This window comes from Austrofundulus limnaeus, unplaced genomic scaffold, assembly GCF_001266775.1.
Source record: "Austrofundulus limnaeus strain Quisiro unplaced genomic scaffold, Austrofundulus_limnaeus-1.0 Scaffold273, whole genome shotgun sequence".
NCBI lineage: Eukaryota > Metazoa > Chordata > Actinopteri > Cyprinodontiformes > Rivulidae > Austrofundulus > Austrofundulus limnaeus.
The window spans coordinates 336,818-345,224 of NW_013952675.1; positions in this window are offsets into that span (position 1 = coordinate 336,818).

Consider the following 8,407-nt stretch of genomic DNA (forward strand, 5'->3'; position numbering starts at 1 on the left):
ATTTAAGCCCTGTCCTGTCTCTGTCTTTTGGTCGGATCATTGTCGTGTTTGTCTGTCCTGGTTCCTTGTGCTTTGTTCCCCTCGTGCCTGATGATCAACATTATTTGTAAGTTTGCTGCCAGCAGCCCTCTTTTTGTTATTTATTAAACCTTTTTGTTACATTTTGAAACCTTGCCTGCGCCCTGGATCTGTTCCTGTCAAAACCCCTTCAATAAGTCTTAAAGTTTTGACGTGAGCTACTCATATTAAATCTGCACCTCTTGTTCCAATGTCTGCAAATCTTGTGAAATTCAATAAATTACATGATTGAATTGTTTATTGTCTTAAAGGGGACATAACATGCAAAATCCACCTTTATTGTTGTGAAGTGCCTCGTTTGGATTAAAAAAACAGCATCAAAACGAGTCGATCTGAGACACACCTCAGAAAAGATTTGAAAGAGGGGCTTGTGGAGTTCAATAAGAAGGAATTCAGATCCACATAATAGCATATAGACCCCAAATATGGAAATGTGAAAAAAGAAGGATTTAAAAGCATGAGATGTCCACATTAAGAGTTTATTTTTGAGGTCCTCATATGTATAATGAAGATGATCACACTAAAAGGAGCTCATTCTAAAAAGAGGTTGTGGGTTGCATTCATTTTAAAACTATTATCAGTGTACAAAGTTGCCTGTATTTAGCTTCAAAATCTAAGATTAAAATAAAAAAATTATTAAAAAAGCTTGTATGCTCATGATTTTAAAAGTATAGTTTGTGTTCTACCCACACACTGCTCTGCTTTGTTGTTGTTGTTGTTGTTTTTTTCTAGATTATTGGTGATAATGTCTTAGAAGATTTTTTTGATTTTTTTTTTCCTTTAGTAGATGTAGAAAAGTAGTAGAAAAAAAATTTGAAGTAAATTTAAAGTACTTTTCAGGCAATGTAACTACTAAAAAACTGACAAATAGCAAAACCACCATGAGCACAAATCTACAAAGAAGTTGTAAAACTCCAGATGCCACCACGGGAACTGCAAAGATTATCCAGTGAGCCCACTAATGAGCACCACCCATCCATTGTGGTGAATTGACGCTTTGGTACATGCAGGGGCCAGACAGTATATGCTACCTCTATGAGATATCTAGTTTAAAAGTATGAGACTCTAATTACAAAACTTTCCTCTAAATCCAAAAGTTATAAATGCTTTTAGAATAACACAATAATACTTCTACATAATTAAACAGCTTTACCAAATACATTTTATGCGATCTTATTAATGGACTCAAATTGAGCTAATGGGAGAAATGAACAGAAAATAAGAAAAAGGGGAATTGTGCCTCTGTGATTGTGTAAGAGTCCAATAGAGACCTGTAATTACAGTTATCATTCCTGTCCTGTTTACGCTTTGGACAACTTTCCAGGATGTGTAACTCAAATTGCAGACACTTTCCACCTCTCACTTTGAGAACTGTTTGTTTAAAAAGGCTTTCAGAATAAGGCATTAGTAATACTGCTACATAATTAAACAACATTACCACTTCTGTTTTATTTCATAACATAATGGACTCCAGCAGTTGCATTGGAAAGAATGTGTTAAAAATGAAAGCAGAATTTGTGCCTCTGTAACAGTGTGGAGTTCTTTTATTTTCTTCAATGCCTGCCTAAACTCRACAAGGCTTCAACAGAGGAYGCTGGCCAACTCCATTCATTCATCCTTTTAGTTTATTGGTTAGGTTGGTGCAAATAGTTGGTTTACAGATTAGAGATGATAGTGAACATTATTGGGATGATATGAACTGAGATGAGATGAAATAGGTTGATAACCTTAAAAAGAGAACAAAATTAGTTCATCATATCAGATGTCAAATAATAAACTTCATTATTTAAATATTACTCTAATCATTAAGGGGTAAGCAAAATAAACTTAAACTATCCAGTGTTATTGTCTGGGAAGTTTTTACATTACTTAAGTCATCAATAAATCATTTTTTTCCTAAACAAAATTCTTTAGTTACCTTCATGTAAAACAAGTAAAATGAAAAAAACCAAACATACCAAAGGCGTCTCTGTTGGTAACTTAGCACTGAAGCAGGGTTGCAGCAAACATTTTTTACAGGTTCACTTTGTCTCTAAAACCACATCTGGGACCAAACAAGGCCTGCCYAGGTGGATACCTGATTAAAAGGCAGTTTCTGACTACCTTGCACGTGTTCAAGTCACCACACACATCCAGGTATACTACAAACCCTGCCATCTAGTTCTAAACAATATTATGAAAATAAAGAAAAACATACATTCTGACTCAGCGTTTAAAGTCTTTGTATATCACAGTAAATTGTAAAATTCTTCTCACCTATCACAACTCTCTGCTGTGATATGGTTTCACAAAAAGCACTTTTAAAGGCACAGTGTGTGGGATTTTGTCAATTCTTTTAGCCGAAATTGAGACAATCACTAATGACAATAATAAAAAACATGTCTAATCATTGCAGACCAAGACCTTGTTTTATTATTTTTACCTTATAAAAAGCTGTTCATATCTCTATGGTCGCGGGTCCCCACTACAGGCAGCCGCCATCTTGCACCGCCATCTTGTCTACGAAGGCTCATGAAGGACAAACTGCGGTGGCGGCGTCAAAAACGGTTTTAGTTGTAATACTATAAATGTAATATTTGTTGTCTGTCATTGTAGCTGGGATAATTTTACTTATTAAAGCTCATAATCTTACCACTTGAAACATCACTAGCCCTGAAGCTGCTGGTAGACATCGCGGTTGGAATTATCAAAGGTTTTTGACACCTGAGAGACACCGTAGAAACTCCTTTGCGTTTGGAAGCGGGGAGGGGAGGGGGGAGGACCAGGGAGGATGATTCAACCACTCAACTACTAGATGTCGCTGAAAACAACAAATCCTACACACTGTGCCTTTAAATTCAAAATCTGAAATCTAAACATGCCTAAACTTCCTTTATCATTTCTCAGTATGGCATTTTTGTGTGTTACTCAGTCATTAGTTAGCACACTTTACTGCTTCCAAGGAAACATCCATCAGTTTTTTTAAACACAACACAACAATTGCTACAAGTACACAGAGGGCAATTCCTGTACAACAAATTCAAAAACAAATTGAGTTTTGTTCATTGTAACTGTGGTTTCCACATGTTTATGGGCTGCATGCCAACTTTGTACAGTCTGGAGAAGGACACAAAAAAAAATTATGCAACATTGAAGGTCCTAAAGTGAAACTTGGTCTATATTATCTGTAAATGAAAGACGTTGTTCTTGGAAACAAACATTTACACTGACAGTCAAATGGGCAAACATTTGTGTATGGAAAGAGCCGTGAATGGAAGAAACTGTTTGCCAAAAACTGTGGCATTTTAACTGGGACAAATAATGGCAGATATCAGAAGTTTTTTTATTATTATTAATATTATTCCAGAGTGAAGCTTCCAGTGGGAAGAAACCTGCTGTAGTGATGTACTGTATATGGCAGTGGTAAAGATTTTCCCAGTAGCTCGGCATGGTGTCCATACATGTCACCCCCTTTGAATGTTTACCTGTATAATGAGCCTCAAAAATTAGTAATTTTCGCAAAAAATCTGTGTTACTAACACAGATCGAGTATACTGGGCCCTTTAGTCAGAGAAGTGACCAAGTCCTTAATGTTCACTCTGACAGAGCTTGGCCTTTAAGGTAGAGTGGCCTGACAGAAACACATGGCAATAGCCTGGAGGTTGCCAAAAGGCACCCAAGTGACAAACAACACAACACAATGGTCGGCATAAGTACAAAGGACAGGTCTTGTACAGTAAATATGAAAACAATTAGCTTTTTTGACTTTTGTCAAACTGTGGGGAACTTGTGTTCTGCAATAGGAACAGGGAAACTAATAGGAGTTGAGGGGACAATAATTTCAACAATGTACTATGATAACTTATTTCAGAGTGCTCTGGAACCTGCAGCCTGCAGGTTGCCTGAATGCACACAGGCAAGATAACAAAGAAGTGGCATCAGAACCACTCTGAATGTCCACGGCCAGAGCCCCGACATGAACCTGACTGAACAATCCTTGAGAAATCTTCCATTGTCCTAGTTTTCCGTTTGTTTTTTTTATTATTATTATTTCATCTTCTGTTAAGGATGTGGGAGGGAACATACTGTATGTAATAAACACACCCTGCCACTGTATTTATGTGGGGGAAGGAAGAAATGTGATAAACACACCCTGCCACTAAATTTATCTTGGATTTTTCCACTAGATTTTTTTTTCTTTGTCTAAAACTTGAATTTGAATATAAGTAATAGGATAAAAGGAGGAGGCTCATTATGAAGCAAGGGGTGGGAAATGATCAAATCACTTTGCATTTTAAAGACCTCTTACRTCAGATCATTTTCTACTTAAACAGTCAGTCACTGTCAAACAGAAAATAGAAGAAGCAGGCTTTTGGAGTCATTCTCTTTGTTTTCATTGGGTGAAATGACTCTTAACACCACAAGGTATGTACAAATTTTAATGCAAAAAAATGTTGTATCTCCATTGTTTTAAAATAAGTCCAAATTGCAAAATCACTGTTTGAGCATGTCAGTATTTTAACTGTCTGTATGTCAGCGTGTTTACTGTAAGATGAAGATGTGCTTTAACACTGCAGCTTGAAGAATATTATTAATATGTAAAACTAATCAAGGCATAATTTTGTTGTCATGTATTTACAGTATCTTACATACTTATGCCTTGATTATCCTGATTCTGATAATCAAGGCATAAGTATGAAAGATAAATACATGACAAAAAATCTAGAAGTGCATTAAAATCAACAGTTTTAAGAGTTTTTGAGAAGCGTTTACTGTACATCATTTTTTAAAATTTAGTTTTAAGTTGTTTGAATGATGATTTGCCTGAGCTGAATAACACTTGGTCTTCCTTCTTGTATTTTCTTCCAGCTTCCCTGCCAACATCCCATTTGATACTGGCGACCAAAGCCAAACAAATGACAGCAGCTGTAAAGATAAACATTTAAACTGGAAGTTCACATTTGTTCCAGTGTACATTGTGCTCATCTCTGTGCTGGCAATTGTCCTCAATGTCTTCGTCCTGATGATTTTCTGGCTCCAGAAAAAGACCTGGACCACAGCTGACGTCTACCTGAGCAACTTGGCAGCTGCTGACCTGGTTGTGGCTTTCTTTAGACTCTTTTGGGCAGCCTACATGTTAAATGAGTACAAATGGATTTTTGGCCAAGCCATGTGCAAAATTGTGCACGCAAGCATTCTAATGAACGCCTACTGCAGCATCTACATTGTCGTTTTGATCAGCATAGATCGATATTTGGCTCTGGTGCACCCAATGTCCATTAGAAAAATTCGAAGGCCCAAGTATGCCAAATTAGCCTGTTTGCTGGTTTGGATTCTTGGCTTTCTCTTTTGTGTACCAGAACTTATCTACAGGGATTTGAGACATTCCAGATGTAGTACTGAATATCAAAACATTACCGTGCATCTGACAATTGGCATGTCAACCTCTGTGTTTGCATTCATTGTTCCTTTCTTCGTTATTTCCTTCTGCACTCTAAAAATGTTTAAAGCTCTAAAAAGCCAGTTAGTAATAATGAATACAAAAAAGACAGACAAAAAGGCAATTTCTCTGGTTTTGGCTGTCCTGTTGGCATTCTTCATCTGTTGGATTCCTTATCACCTGATTAGGATACCAAGTATGCTCCGTCAAGTCAAATATCTAACTGGGTGTAACTGGTACAAAATCCTGCACATTGGTGGGAAGATCTCTGTCTGCTTTGCTTTGTTCAGCAGTGTCCTCAACCCCATTCTTTACGTTGCTGTAGGGAAGAACTTTCAGAAAAAAGTTATAGATTCCTTCAGGCAATGGAATCACAACAGAAGCCCGACCATATCTTCGCACTGTGACCCACAAAACCGTGGAGAAGATGATGCTGTGACCTACAAATAATTCATTTCCTGGAATTGGAAGTTACATTATCTTATCTTTGGGTGGTTGTGGCAGAGTGGTTAGGGGAGTCGTTCTGGAACCGGAAGGTCACCGGTTTGATCCCCCTGTTCCAGCTGTCTCAGTTGTTGTGTCATTGGGCAAGATACTTTACCTCTGATGTGTGTCCCATCAGTGTATGATTGTGATTGGCACTGATTAGTCTCCATAGTTGATTGCCCATGTTAGCTTTGTAGGAGATCTAGTAGAGTGCTGTGTGAATGGGTAAATGAGGACACAGATTTTAGTGTGAAGTGCTTTGAGTATCCTAGTTGCATAGAAAGGCGCTATACAAGCACAGTCCATTTACCGTTTAATTACATTCATCCATTATCTATACCTGCTTCTTCCTTACAGGGTCACTGGTGGTCATATCTATCAGCCACAAGGGGTGAGGTACACCCTGGACAGGTTGTAAGTCCATCACAGGGCCACATAGAGACAAACGACCATTCAATCACTCACTCACACCTAAGGACAATTTAGAGTTACCAATTACCTAACATTTATGCTTTTGGTCTGTGGGAGGAAGCCCGTGTACTGGAGAAAACCCACACATGCACTGAGAGATCTTGCAAACTCTACCCAGAAAGGTCCCCAGCCTGGGATTCGATCCTGTGACCTTCTTGCTGAGAGGCTCTAGTGAGCCACCAGCCACCTGCCTGTCATCTTAATCAATTCTTATAATATTTAAAGAGAAGCAAAATAACAGATATACATAAAGAAGTTGTCTGCATGTTGGCAATTTTGTACAATCGAAATAAATTTAATTTAATTTAACAACCTCAATTTCAATCATGTTAAAGTAAAATATAATGAGATGATTATTTAGACAGTTAACGTTGCATGAACAATCTTCAGTGTTGCAATGTTTGGTAAATCATGACTGACAGAATAGTAAACTCAAAGTTGTGGTGATTTTATATCCAGTGTGATGCTTTTTGTCTGACATCCTGTTTATCTTGTGGACAACTTTACAGGAAATGGAACTCGAATTACCAAAACTTCCACTCTAACAATCACACCCTAATTGTTTCTTCAGAGATGCTTTCAAAACATCACAATATTAATACTGCTACATTAATAAACATCAATATTACATGTGTTTTATGTCATAATGCACTCAAATTGACATAATGGAAGCAATGTAATAAAAAGAAAATGAAAGAACTTGTGCTTGTGGAGAAAATAGGGAGCTATAGTGAATTTGTTAAACAAATTACAACAATTGCACTTTGCCAAAAATATATTGAATAACTGCCTTATCATATTCGGGTCATTTAAATGAAATACCTGAACTATAATCTTAAAGACTGTTTTGAAGCCATTTTCTGAGCAGTGGCTACAAAAATTTAAACTTAATTTTGAGCAGAAAAGCCTTACATTTGTGTCATTTACCCTGTAAGCTGTCTTTTTTTCTTTCCAGCTGTTAAATCTAAATATCCAAAGATGTGTTTGCAGTTTCCTCTTTAAAAGTCATTAGAATAACGTAATAATATTAATGCGTTATCCTGATTAGCAAGGCAAATCAAGGCATTTCTCTAAATCTTCTATCCAAATGACCAAATTTGACGTAATCCTCAGTTTGGTGTGATGGATCACATGATAAATAAAAATGTCTCTTCCACACCTGTTCTTTGCATGCTTGTRCACTATGTTGTGTATTAAAGCTCAGAGTCATGTGACCTGAAGTGAAAATGACTCCTGCTCGTGTCACTTTCTCTTTACTSTATGATTGCTCTTTGTTAATGTTCTGTTTTTGCCACAGTTAACAATCTAGAAACTAATAACATTTCGACCAGACTTTTCATTTATTAACAGTTTTGTGTTCTTCATACTGGATTGTCCACAAGGGTGAGATGATCTAAACTACACTTTGAACTTTGTCCCACTGATAGTGTTCCTGCACTAATTCTTTGCCCTGCATGTTTTGATCTTTGCTCCTTCCCAACATTAAACTGCGCTCACAAATGTCTCTTGGGGTTAAAAATGCTCAAGGGGAAAACTTGCCCTTCAAGTTTCATGGATATTTTCTTGTTAAATCAAAACGTACATTTTTTAAAGGACAAACACAGCATGAAGTGCAACATAAGATTGGGAGAATTATTAGAGTTTGTTTTTTACACGTTTCCTTGCCTCCAACAAGTCTTTATTTGGTTATCATAAGTTCTTACAATGCTTCAGGGACTAAAGATGATTTTAAAAATGCACAGTGCTCTGGTTGGCTTGGTAGAGCAACATATTTTGACTGAATTGTAAAAATAACAGCTGTAGCAAACTGCTTTCATCTGCTTAGTCTCAGCAGCTTCAGGACAGAAACATGACTAAACTCCTCACCCCAAACAGCACCAGCAATGATGGCTTAGAATTAAATGCAAATTCATGCAATTCCTGGAAAACACTCTATACCATTTGTATAAACTT